This window comes from Somniosus microcephalus, chromosome 1, assembly GCF_052327205.1.
Source record: "Somniosus microcephalus isolate GS21.2 chromosome 1, FLI_Smic_1.0, whole genome shotgun sequence".
NCBI lineage: Eukaryota > Metazoa > Chordata > Chondrichthyes > Squaliformes > Somniosidae > Somniosus > Somniosus microcephalus.
Genome location: NC_140987.1, coordinates 399,518,816 through 399,531,151, shown reverse-complemented (window position 1 = coordinate 399,531,151; position 12,336 = coordinate 399,518,816).

Sequence of the window (12,336 nt, the reverse complement as noted above, 5' to 3'; positions counted from 1 at the left end):
TTTTCTTGGCAAAATGAGGACCAGCAATATGTACACGTCACATCACATACGTTGCATGCAGTACGTGCAGTGTTATGGTCACATGCAGTACGCACATACTCTGGATCTAGTTTCCGTCAGGAAAAGAAATGAAATCTATGCAATTGGACTTTTGTGAAGGGAAGCTTCATAAGTACCGTTATGAAAATATTTTTATGCAAAAAGTCAGTCCCCTGAATACTGAGATCATCAATCAACACACCAAGGCACTGTCTACTAACGACAATGTTACAACTGTCTCCACATAGGTACCTTCAACTTAAAAACATTTTTTTTTAAATACTCTGGGATTAAGTGAGGGTCTGATGTGGGATTAAGTGAGGGTCTGATGGGGAGCCCCATAAGAGAATTTTTCCAGGAACTAATTTTTTTCTCATTGCTTTTGTAGAGATTTGGCCAATTGGTAGCTTATCTCTAGTCTTTCAAATAATCAGGATCGACTGCAAACCAATATGGTGGGTATATTGGCCTAGAAATTCAGTTGCGTGCGCCAGCCGTTAGCGCCTTAGGAGGAGTAGATCTCGAGCGCTAGGCACTTAGCGGCCGGGCGCAGGGCGATCTGCGCCTACGCCCAACTTCAGTAGACATTTAGCGCCGGCGCAAAGTGTTTGCGCGCGCTCAGCTGCGCGCGCAGATTATGACGTCATTTCCTCGTGCAACGCCCTTTGTGCGCCCCAATCCGGAACTTCAGTCGCGCCCGCCCAATGTGGGCGTGGCGCTCCTAAGAACTGTGAACTGGAACGCAGCAGAGGCCATGCGGGCCTCGGGGAGCGCTAATTAAAGGGCACTTACCCTGAACTATAAAGGCCAGCCATTTTGCAGCAATCACTCTTGTGCAACGGATTTCTGGACAGAGACCAAGGAAGAGAGCTTACTGCTTTGGCCCAACATAGGAGAGGTATTTTTGGCTTCAGGCCAGAGCTTGGCAATTCGCCTTCATTGTGAGGTCATTGTTTGCCAGTATATTATGGGGGCTGCATGGGGTGCCAACCCTCAGTTTCAGCATTATGTGCGAAGGGCTCGCAGACGCTGTGTGAGAGGGGCAGCCCTGGCTAGACGCAGAGGGGGCAACAGGCGTTGGCAACCTAGGCCTTACCCACTCGGGACACCTGCTGGCGGTATTTCCTATCTCACCATGCCTGCCGCGCAGTGTGTTAGGAGGCTGCGCTTCAGAAGGGAGGTGGTTGCAGAGATCTGCATCCACAGCTGAGGTGCAGGACGTCTCTGTCGGTGGAAGTGAAGGTCACGGTGGCTCTGAACTATGCAAGCGGCTCCTTCCAAGCCGCTGTTGGGGACATCTCCCAGTTCGCCGTGCATTGCTGCATCCGCCAGGTGACCAATGCCCTTTTCAGAAGGAGACACCAATTCATCTCCTTCCCCATGACCCTGGAGAAGCAGCAGCAGCGTGCAGTGGGATTTGCGAGAACAGCGGGCTTCCCCATGGTGCAGGGCGCCATTGACTGCACGCATGTGGCTTTGCGGGCACCTATCCACAATGCCGAGGATTACCGCAACCGGAAGGGCTACCATTCCCTCAATGTACAGCTGGTGTGTGACCACAGGCAGCGCATCCTAGCTGTCAATGCCCGCTTTCCAGGCAGCAGCCACGATGCATTTATCCTGCGACAGACTACTGTGGCTGACATGTTCCAGGCACAGCCTCCCCCAAGAGGATGGCTTATCGGGGACAAAGGCTATCCTTTGTGTACCTGGCTCATGACCCCGCTCCGCGCGCCCAGGACCCCTGCTGAGGAGGCATACAATGAAAGCCATCAAGCCACTAGGAACATCATAGAACAAACGATTGGCGTCCTCAAGCAACGGTTCCGCTGCCTGGATCGTTCCGGAGGATCTCTGCAGTATTCGCCGGAGAGAGTCTCCCAGGTCGTGGTCGTTTGCTGCATGCTGCACAACCTGGCTATCCGCAGGACTCAGGCACTGCCACCTCGCGCTGGAGCACCACCTCAGGAGGAGGAGCATGAGGAGGAGTACCAGCCCAGGAGGGAGGCACAAGGTCCAAGGGCCGCCCGTCGGCGGCTTATTGAACGTCACTTCTAGGCCCCCTGTCAGGGAATGGCTTGTGGCAATGAAGGGACCTGAATGCAGCCGCTCCGCAAGCCCTCAGCCGGTTAAGGCAACAACCACTTCAAACATCAAACATGGACAAGCTGAATAAATAAAATGCTTTATTGAACAAACTCGGGACCCTTCCCACATGAAACCCAAAAACAGACAACACACCCAAAAAACTGTCAGACACATGACTCACTCCCACAACCTGGGGAGGAATAACAAAACATTTCCACAAAAATGGCCTTCATCCTCGGCCTTACAAAAACAACCATCCCCATATAAAAACACATTTGCCCACACCCTCTACTTTGTGGCCCGCGAGGGCGATTCCTTGACCAGCCTTTTGCGGCCCCTGGCCGCCCTACTGCTCAAAGTGTGCCCAGTGGCTGCTGCAAGGCTGGGGGAAGGCTCCTGAGGGGCACATGGCGTAACGGGAGATGCCCTTGGGGGTCGGCCTAGACGAGCTCTGGCCCTCGAGGGGCCGGCTGGTGACTGCTGCAGCTGTGGCTGGGCAGCAGCAGTCTCTCCAGCAGCTCGTCGCAGCTCCACTGGGGGAGTGGCAGTGGCGGCTGCAGGAATGGGGGCAAGCTGGCTGATGGCAGGTGCTCGCTGCTCGCCTGAGACACTGGCACTCGCCCGGGCCAGCACTGCAGCATGCGCAGCAATCTGCTGAAGGACAGACCGCTGTGCTGCTGCAGCGCGGCGGGTGCCCTGGCGATGCCTGGCTGACACAGCGAGTGTGGCAGCAGTGAGTGCCCGTACTGCCCTGGTCTGTGCCCGCATCAGACCAGCCAGTGACTGCACGGCACCACTGATCACCTGGCGACTCGCTGACTGCTCTGCCCCGAAATCGGACCGACTCGCGGACTGTTCTGCCCCGAATTCTGCCCGACTCGCGGACTGTTCTGCCCCGAATTCGGCCTGACTCGCGGCCTGTGCTGCTTCGAATTGCTCGAAACTCCTGGCCTGTGAGGCGCCGAAATCGGCCACACTATGAGCCAGGGACTCGATGGCCTCAGGCAACCGTGCCACAACCCCCATGAACTCGGTGTGCCGGCGATCCGAGTCCACGGACATTTGATCAAGGAGGCGCACCTCCTTGGCGAGGACCGTCTCCGGACTGGAGGCCGGACTCTCCCTCTGGGGAGAAGGCCGCCGAGCTGGCCGACCCTTCCTGCGTTGCTGGATGCCACTGGGCCCAGCAACTACACTCCCCTGCGACCCTTCCCCCCTCTGTGAAGAAGGCCGCCGAGCTGGCCGACCCTTCCCGCGTTGCTGCACGCCACTGGGCACAGGAGCTACACCCCCCTGCGACACTTCCCCCTGGCTGTTCTCCAGGGAAGACGTGTCCCCTCCATTGGCATCCCCTGGCGCGGCTGAGGGTTCCCCTGATGGGCCGCCTTGCTCTTCCTCTTCCTCCTCCTCCTCTTCCGAGGGGCTGTCACTGGCAGCTTCAGGGACCTCCTCCTCACCATCTGAAAGCAGGAAGGCACAAGAGTAGCTTTAGAGTGAGGAGAGGGCGTCAGCGAGGGAGGCATGAGTGGTGGCATTCAGCGCATTGGTCGGACAGTGGCAAAGGATGTAGATCTGAAGCGCAAGTGGGACGAGAGCGGTCCAAAAGGTGATATCCTTACCATTGGTGCCCAGAACAGGGTCGGCATCTCCAGATGCAACGGGGCCAATCACCCGGGCACCCATGAGGCTACCCACGCGCTCTTCAAGGTCACTGAGCTGCTGGATCTGGGGACCGCCTCCCCCGGTCACAGTCCGGCTCTTCTGATTGTGTGCCAGCTTGGCCTGCAAGAGAAAGGACGGCCTCTAAGTACAGTGTGGTGCCCAGATCTTGTGTGCACTGCCTCCCATGGTCAAATAGCTTGGCCATTGTGGTGCCGTGATCTTGTGTGCACTGCCTCCCATGGTCGAATAGCTTGGCCAGTGTGTAACGTGCAGAATGTGCAATTGATGTTCATGCCAGTCCCATAGCTGCTGGATGAGGGCTGGCCATTAGGGCTTTTAGGTCCCTTTGCCCATAATGTGAGGTGCACATGCAAGGATGAGGAGGACACTGGAAAGGGGACTCACCCTGACAATCCTTGTGAGGTCATTGAACTTTTTCCGGCATTGGACACCGGTCCTGGGGACCTCGCTGTTGGATGTGACCCTGTGGGCGACCTCCCTCCAGGCTTTCCTGTAGACGCTGGTGGCAGGCTTCTTGCCACTGTCCGGGAACAAGAGTTTGCGTCTCCTCTCCAAAGCCCTAACCAGCACCCTCAAATCATGGCCAGTGAAGCGCTGCGCTCGTTCACGGGCCTTCTGCATCTTTCCCGGCACTATTTCTGTTCAGCGGCAGTGTTTAGGCCTAGCTGGAGGGCTGCAGTGTCCAGGGCGTGGCAGCAGACGAACTCGACCCTTCCCCCTTTAAGAGCTGGCCGGCGCCAGGGTGTCTGCTGTCAATCAAGAAATGACCGCACCTGCGCTGCGCCCGGCCTCGGCGGTTTAGCTCAGCACCACCGGCTTTGCGCCTAAAGATAGTTGTGTAACGCCAGTTTTAGCGCTCGAGCAAACTCTTAGGGCGAAGCTACTGAATATCGGCGAAGTGGCCTCGACTTTGCGCCGGGCGCAAACTTTACCGGCCGCCCGACTTTTCCACCCCAAAAGTGGCTATACTGAATTTCTAGGCCATTGTGTTTAATCAGAGTTTAAGACGGAATATAACATGTTATACAGCAAAAACATATGACTGTGACAAGCAACTGGTCCTGATCGGACAGATGGTTGGTACTTCCTTTGGAGTTCGTGTCTTACCTCTCTTGTCTCTATCCTCCTTCACACAGCAGATACAAGGCCTGACCTCGTCCCTTTTTAATCAGGAGGCCCAAGCCAGAGTGTCACACTTTCATCTAGCAAACGGCCCATCCTAAACTGGATACCTTCGCCTCCTCAAATTCCTTTCATTTTATGTATTTTCCTAATTAACTTTTAATTATCCCTACAGGCAGTTTTGTTAAACTAATGCCAATTCCTACCTTAGCATTGTATCATAGTTATTAGTAATAATAGAAGAAACTTAGGTTGTGCCTTCATTGGCCAAATTAAAGATACATTAACAAAGTCAAAACCCTAACTTACAACCAACAGTTGTAACAGCAAGGCCATCCTGTGGGCCCCTGTGTAGAATGTTTATGCCTCACCTAATCCAACTAATTAAAAAGACTGTCTCAAATTCTAATGCAAGTTTTCCAGGAAAACGAAACTTATGCAATCCTCTTACTTGTCTTGAGCAGAAACATACAATCATTTAAACACAGTATTATTTGTGTAGCCATATACATTTTTAAGCACCCCTAGTTTCGAACACTTTTCTCTCTTACCCCAAAATTGTTCACTCTATGCTGAGTGAGCCCTGATCTGTTTCTATTGATTCCCACCCTGCTCTGGATTCTTCTCCACTGCTGCCAAATGACCTTTGCTCTGCCAATTTTCACCTCCCCAGTGTCGCTGACTCCATTCATCCCTCCACTGGTATATTGGATCTGTTGGTGTGCACTCCTCACCTCCACTGGATCAACCTATGATGCCCCATGATCAATTCTTCATACCTCCTTGACTCTTCATTTTCAACGGAAATACCTCTTTTTCCATGGAGTCCTCTAGTACTCTGCCCTACAAATAGTTCCCAGACTCATCTGTCTCAACCTAGACGTCAGTTTGTCGAGCCTCCAAGCTGACTCCACCCTATCTGTCAACTTCATCCTACCATGGGACCTCTGACTTTAACTTTGGACTCTCCTATTGTCTCCTCTCTCCTGTTTACTACCAGGACATGTATGTATCTTAATCTTTGCCATGTCTATTTAACTGAATTTTCTTGTGCCCATTTGCGTGCACATTTTGGTTGCTGCTCTGGACTCGAGCCCATTAATTTTATTCCACTTTTTCTTCTCTTTACCCCTCATAGGCCCTTCTCTCCTATCATTGTGTCTCCTTTAATTTCTCCCTTCTCGGGTACTCTTGCCCCCCCCCCCCACCCAAAAAATCCCTAACGCGACCCTTCACTATTGCTTGACCTTCCTTCCTACTCTTCCGCTGCCGTCCCAGGCTTGACTCCTGCTTGGATAAGCCCACCACAACTTACCTCTGCCTCTCTCGGCATCCTCTGAAGGGCCCAACAAGGCATTTATCCTTACAAGTAGCAATGCCAACTGCCCAACAGCTGCGTATCAGACACAGTTCACTCTTCTGTTTCTAGAGGGATAGAACTGGAAAGCAGAGAAGTTTAGTTAAACTTATATAGAACTGTGGTTAGACCACACTGGAGTACAGTGCAATTCTGATATCCATATGACAAAAAGGATATAAAGGCACTGAACGTGCAATAAAGGATTTACAAGAATGATACCAGAAATGAGAGGTTATAATTATCAGGAAAGCAGGAACAGGCTGGGGCTTTTTCTCTAGAAATGAGAAGGCCTAAGGTGACCTAAAAGAGGTCTCTAAAATTATAAAGGGGATTGATAAGGGTAGACGTAGAGAAGATGTTTTCACTTGGGGAGTCCAAAATTAGGGGTCATAAATATAAGGTAGTCACTAATAAATCCAATTAAGAATTCAGGAGAAATTTCTTTACCCAGAGAGTGGTTAGAATATGGAACTTTCTACAAGGAGTAGTTGAGGCAAATAGCATTGATGTGGTTCTCTGCAGCCGAGAGCGAGAGTCCCGAAGGCTGTGTTGCCTGCCCGGTGCCAGGGTTAAGGACATCTCCTCTGGACTGGAGAGAAACTTGGAGTGGGAGGGGGAGGATCCAGTTGTCGTGGTCCATGTTGGTACCAACGACATAGATAGGACAAGGAAGGAGGTTCTGCTGAGGGAGTTTGAGCAGCTAGGGGCCAAATTAAAAAGCAGAACCACAAGGGTAATAATCTACCTGAGCCACGAGCGAATTTGGCTAGGACAAATAAAATTAGAGAGTTAAATGCGTGGCTCAAAGACTGGTGTGGGAGAAATGGGTTTTGCTTCCTGGGACACCGGCACCAGTACTGGGGCAGGAGGGAGCTGTTCCGTAACTGGCGGATCATATAACTAGGGCTGTAGAGAGGGCTTTAAACTAACTAGTGGGGGGGAGGTTCCTAGAGAGCAAATAATAAAAATGACAACAGAGAAGGTCATAGACTTAGGTAGCAGTGGGGAAATTAAAAACCAGAGCGTGTCAGGAAGGGGCAGAAGGTATGGAGTAAAAGGTAAAGTAATAAAAAGGGCAAAAGCAGGAACTAAGTGTCACAAAACATCTTTGAAAGTTCTCTATCTGAATGCACGTAGCATTCGTAACAAAATAGATGAGTTAATGGCACAAATAACTACATATGGGTATGATCTTGTGGCCATAACAGAAACATGGCTGCAGGGTGACAATGCCTGGGAATTAAACATACCAGGTTATTTAACGACCAGGAAGGACAGGCAGGAAGGAAGGGGAGGTGGGGTGGCTATGTTAATAAAGGAAGGAAATCACTGTAATACAGATAAATGATATTGGGTCAAAAGATCAGGACAATGAAACAGTTTGGGTGGAGGTAAGGAATAATAAGGGGGAAAAAACACTAGTGGGCGTAGTCTATAGGCCTCCGAACTGTGGTAACTCTTGGACGGAGTATCAATCAGGAAATAGTTGAGGCTTGTAATAAGGGAACATCTATAATTATGGGGGATTTTAACTATCATATTAATTGGACAAATCAAATTGGGCAGGGCTGCCTTGAGGATGAGTTCATTGAGTGTATTAGGGATGGGTTTCTTGAGCAGTATGTAACTGAACTGACCAGGGGGCAGGCAACCTTAGATCTGGTCCTGTGTAACGAGACAGGATTAATTAAAAATGTCCTAGTAAAGGATCCCCTTGGAATGAGTGACCATAACATGGTTGAATTCCATATTCAATTAGAGGGTGAGAAGGTTGGATCTCAAGCAAGCATGCTAAGCTTGAATAAAGGAGACTATGAAGGTATGAGAGCGGAATTGAGTAGAGTGGATTGGGAAAATAGATTAAAGGGTAAGACGATACATGATCAGTGGTGTACATTTAAGGAGTTATTTTACAACTTCCAAAAAATATATATTCCACTGAGAAGAAAAGGGTGTAAAAGAAAAGACAGCCATCCGTGGCTAAGTAAAGAAATTAAGGATAGTATTCGACTAAAAACAAGGGCATATAAGGTAGCCAAATCTAGTGGGAGGATAGAGGATTGGGAAAACTTTAAAAGACAGCAAAAAATAACAAAAAGATTGATTAAGAAAGGGAAGATAGATTATGAAAGTAAATTAGCAAAAAATATAAAAACAGATAGTAAGAGTTTTTATAGTTATATAAAAAGAAAAAGGGTGGCTAAAGTAAATGTTGGTCCCTTAGAGGATGAGACCGGGAAATTAATGGTGGGAAATATGGAGATGGCAAAAACACTGAATGAATATTTTACATCAGTCTTTACAGTAGAAGACACTAAGGATATCCCAACACTGGACAAACAGGGGGCTAAAGGGGGGGAGGAGCTAAACACGATCAAAATCACTAAGGAAGTGGTACTCGGTAAAATAATGGGACTCAAGGCGGATAAATCACCTGGACCTGATGGCTTACACCCTAGGGTCTTGAGGGAAGTGGCGGTAGGGATTGTGGATGCATTGGTAATAATTTTCCAAAACTCCCTGGACTCGGCAATGGTCCCGGCAGACTGGAAAACTGCTAATGTAACACCCTTATTTAAAAAGGGCAGTAGACAGAAGACTGGAAACTATAGACCGGTTAGCCTAACATCTGTAGTAGGTAAAATTTTGGAGTCCATTATTAAGGAGACAGTAACAGGACATTTGGATAATCATAATTTAATAGGACAAAGTCAGCATGGTTTTATGAAGGGGAAGTCATGTTTGACAAATTTGCTGGAGTTCTTTGAGGAAGTAACGTATAGGGTGGATAAAGGGGACGTAGTGTATTTAGACTTCCAAAAGGCATTTGACAAGGTGCCACACAAAAGATTATCGCTTAAGATAAAAAATCACAGGATTGGGGGTAATATTCTGGCATGGATAGAGGATTGGCTATCTAACAGAAGGCAGAGAGTTGGGATAAATGGTTCATTCTCAGACTGGCAATCAGTAACTAGTGGTGTTCCGCAGGGGTCAGTGCTGGGTCCCCAACTCTTTACAATCTATATTAACGATTTGGAGGAGGGGACCGAGTGTAACATATCAAAGTTTGCAGATGATACTAAGATGGGGGGGAAAGTAGTGAGTGAGGAGGACATAAAAAACCTTCAAGGGGACATAGACAGGCTAAGTAAGTGGGCAGAGATTTGGCAGATGGAATACAATACTGGAAAGTGTGAGGTTATGCACTTTGGCAGGAAAAATCGTAGAGCATGTTATTATCTTAATGGCAAGAAACTGGAAAGTACTGAAGTACAAAGGGATCTGGGGGTCCTGGTGCACGAAACTCAAAAGGTTAGTATGCAGGTGCAGCAAGTGATTAAGAAGGCCAATGGAATGTTGGCTTTCATTGCTAGGGGGATAGAATATAAAAATAGGGAGGTATTGCTTCAGTTGTACAAGGTATTGGTGAGACCGCACCTGGAATACTGCGTACAGTTTTGGTGTCCATACTTAAGAAAGGACATACTTGCTCTCGAGTCAGTACAAAGAAGGTTCACTCGGTTAATCCCGGGGATGAGGGGATGGACATATGAGGAGAGGTTGAGTAGATTGGGACTCTACTCATTGGAGTTCAGAAGAATGAGAGGCGATCTTATTGAAACATATAAGATTGTGAAGGGGTTGGATCGGGTGGATGCAGGGAAGATGTTCCCGGTGATGGGTGAAACTAGAACTAGGGGGCATAGTCTTAGAATAAGGGGCTGCTCTTTCAAAACTGAGATGAGGAGGAACTACTTCACTCAGAGGGTGGTAGGTCCATGGAATATGCTGCCCCAAAAAGCTGTAGAAGCTACATCATTACATAAATTTAAAACAGAAATAGACAGTTTCCTAGAAGTAAAGGGAATTAAGGGTTACGGGGAGCGGGCAGGAATTTGGACATGAGTCTAGGTTCGGATCGGTCATGGCCCTGTGGGTAGCGGAGCGGGCCCAGGGGCCGTGTAGCCTGATCCTGCTCCTATTTCGTGTGTCTAATTCTGTTAGATTCAGGAGATGGTTCTGTGATAGTGGTTTGGCGGTTAGGATCAGATCAGCCATGATCTTATGGAATGGCGGAGCAGGCTCGAGGGGCCGATTGGCCTACTCTTGCTCCTATTTCTTATGTTCTTATGTTAAGGGGAGGCTAAGTAAGTACATGAGGGAGAAAGGAATAGAAAGATATGCTGATAGGGTTACATGATGTAGGCTCGTGTGAAGCATAAACACCAACATAGACTAGTTGGGCTGAATGGCCGGTTTCTGTGCTGTAAATATTATGTAATGTTATATGTACAGGGATTTGAAACACTCCCTCAGAAATGGCCAAGAGCTGCAGTGGCCCACTGTTTCTGACTGAGAATTACTTGGTTTGTTTGGGTTTTAAACTCTTCCCATCAAATTACAAGCTTCTCTGCAAGGAACAACTAACAGTAATGGGCAGCCCTCCCACTCGCCACGTGTAACAGTACCTCAGGTCAATCAAGGAGATGGAGTGCCCCGAGAGCTGATTATATAGATTACTAGATAATGGGATTAGTTATAAACTGGAATCCGGTCGAGGGGTTTGGATGATTTATGTACAGAATAATGGATACCTGGGAATGAGTTACAGACTGGGATTTAATTGAGGACTTACGTGGTTTGAATTTAGAATAACAGACATCTGGGAGTAAGATATCTAATTGGGGGGTCCAGATAGTTTATATATACAGTAACGGGTACTTGCGAGTGTGTTACAGGCTGGAATCTTTTTATGGCTGTCAATTGAACCCTGGGATGAGATTACCACCCGGGTAGCCTATGTATCTATTATTTTTATTAAATAGATGCATTGAGTTTGAGGATAGCTTTATCCACTTTGTATTTTTTTACCTCCTCATGACAGACATCAATTACACATGCTTTGTGTGTGATATGTGATGATACCCTCACTGAAGGATTAACAATTATGATGTAATTACTACAAGATTTGAGAAACACGTTAATGTGTATACTCGCCTATATTCCATCTAGTCTTGTGCATGGTACCCACTTCCTGTCTACTCTGACATCCTGTTATAATTTTGTTGCACTTTTTATGTCCACATTTATAAGTTATTTCCAAATTCTCATCTTTCTCGTGCTTTTTTTATGTACTCCGTTCACTTCTATTTTCATGGGCTTGCTTTTTAATTTTTAATTCCCCAGCTTTCTATTTTACTTAACTGATCTCTTTCTTTTAATACACCTTTTCTAAAACAAATCCCGAGCTTACTCTTTTTTTATAATCTATTTTCCCAGGCTCATTTTTTCACTTTCTTAACTCCAATATTTTCCATTTTCCTGCTCTTTTCATGGGGTTTTTAAATCAGCCATTCTGATAAAACCAAATTGCTTTAAAGTAGTATATACTCTACAAGTACTGCAACACGAGATCTGCTAGTAAGATGTTAAAAGTATATGGTGCTCATTTTCTATATACATTACCTGTGTCATTTTTGAGTAATCTTTTGTGTATCAGCATTTATAATGGTTCATCAGTGTGGATGGTCATTCAAAATGATGTTTATCCTCCCCACCAAACTACTCCTTAATGTCCTCCATTAATTATTGTGGCACGCTCCCTCCACCCACCCTCCCCCCAGCAGTAAATGCTACCTTCTACCCCTACCAAAAGTGTTGCTCCTAGCTTCTGTTCTTTTTCCTCCCGTCTACAGCACTAATCTTAAGAACCTAAGAGTTAGGAGCCATACGCCCCCTCGAGCCTGCTCTGTCATTCAATAAGATCATGACTGATCTTCGACCTCAACTCCACTTTCCTGCCCAATTTCCATATCCCTTGATTCCCCTTGAGTCCAAAAATCTATCGATCTCAGCTTTGAATATACTCAATGATTCAGCATACACAACCCTTTGGGGTAGAGAATGCCAAAGATTCACAACCCTCTGAGTGAAGAAATTCCTCCTCATCTCAGTCTTAAATGGCTGACTCCTTATCCTGAGACTATGCCCCCTAGTTCTAGACTCTCCAGTCAGGGGAAAGAACATCTCAGCATCTACCC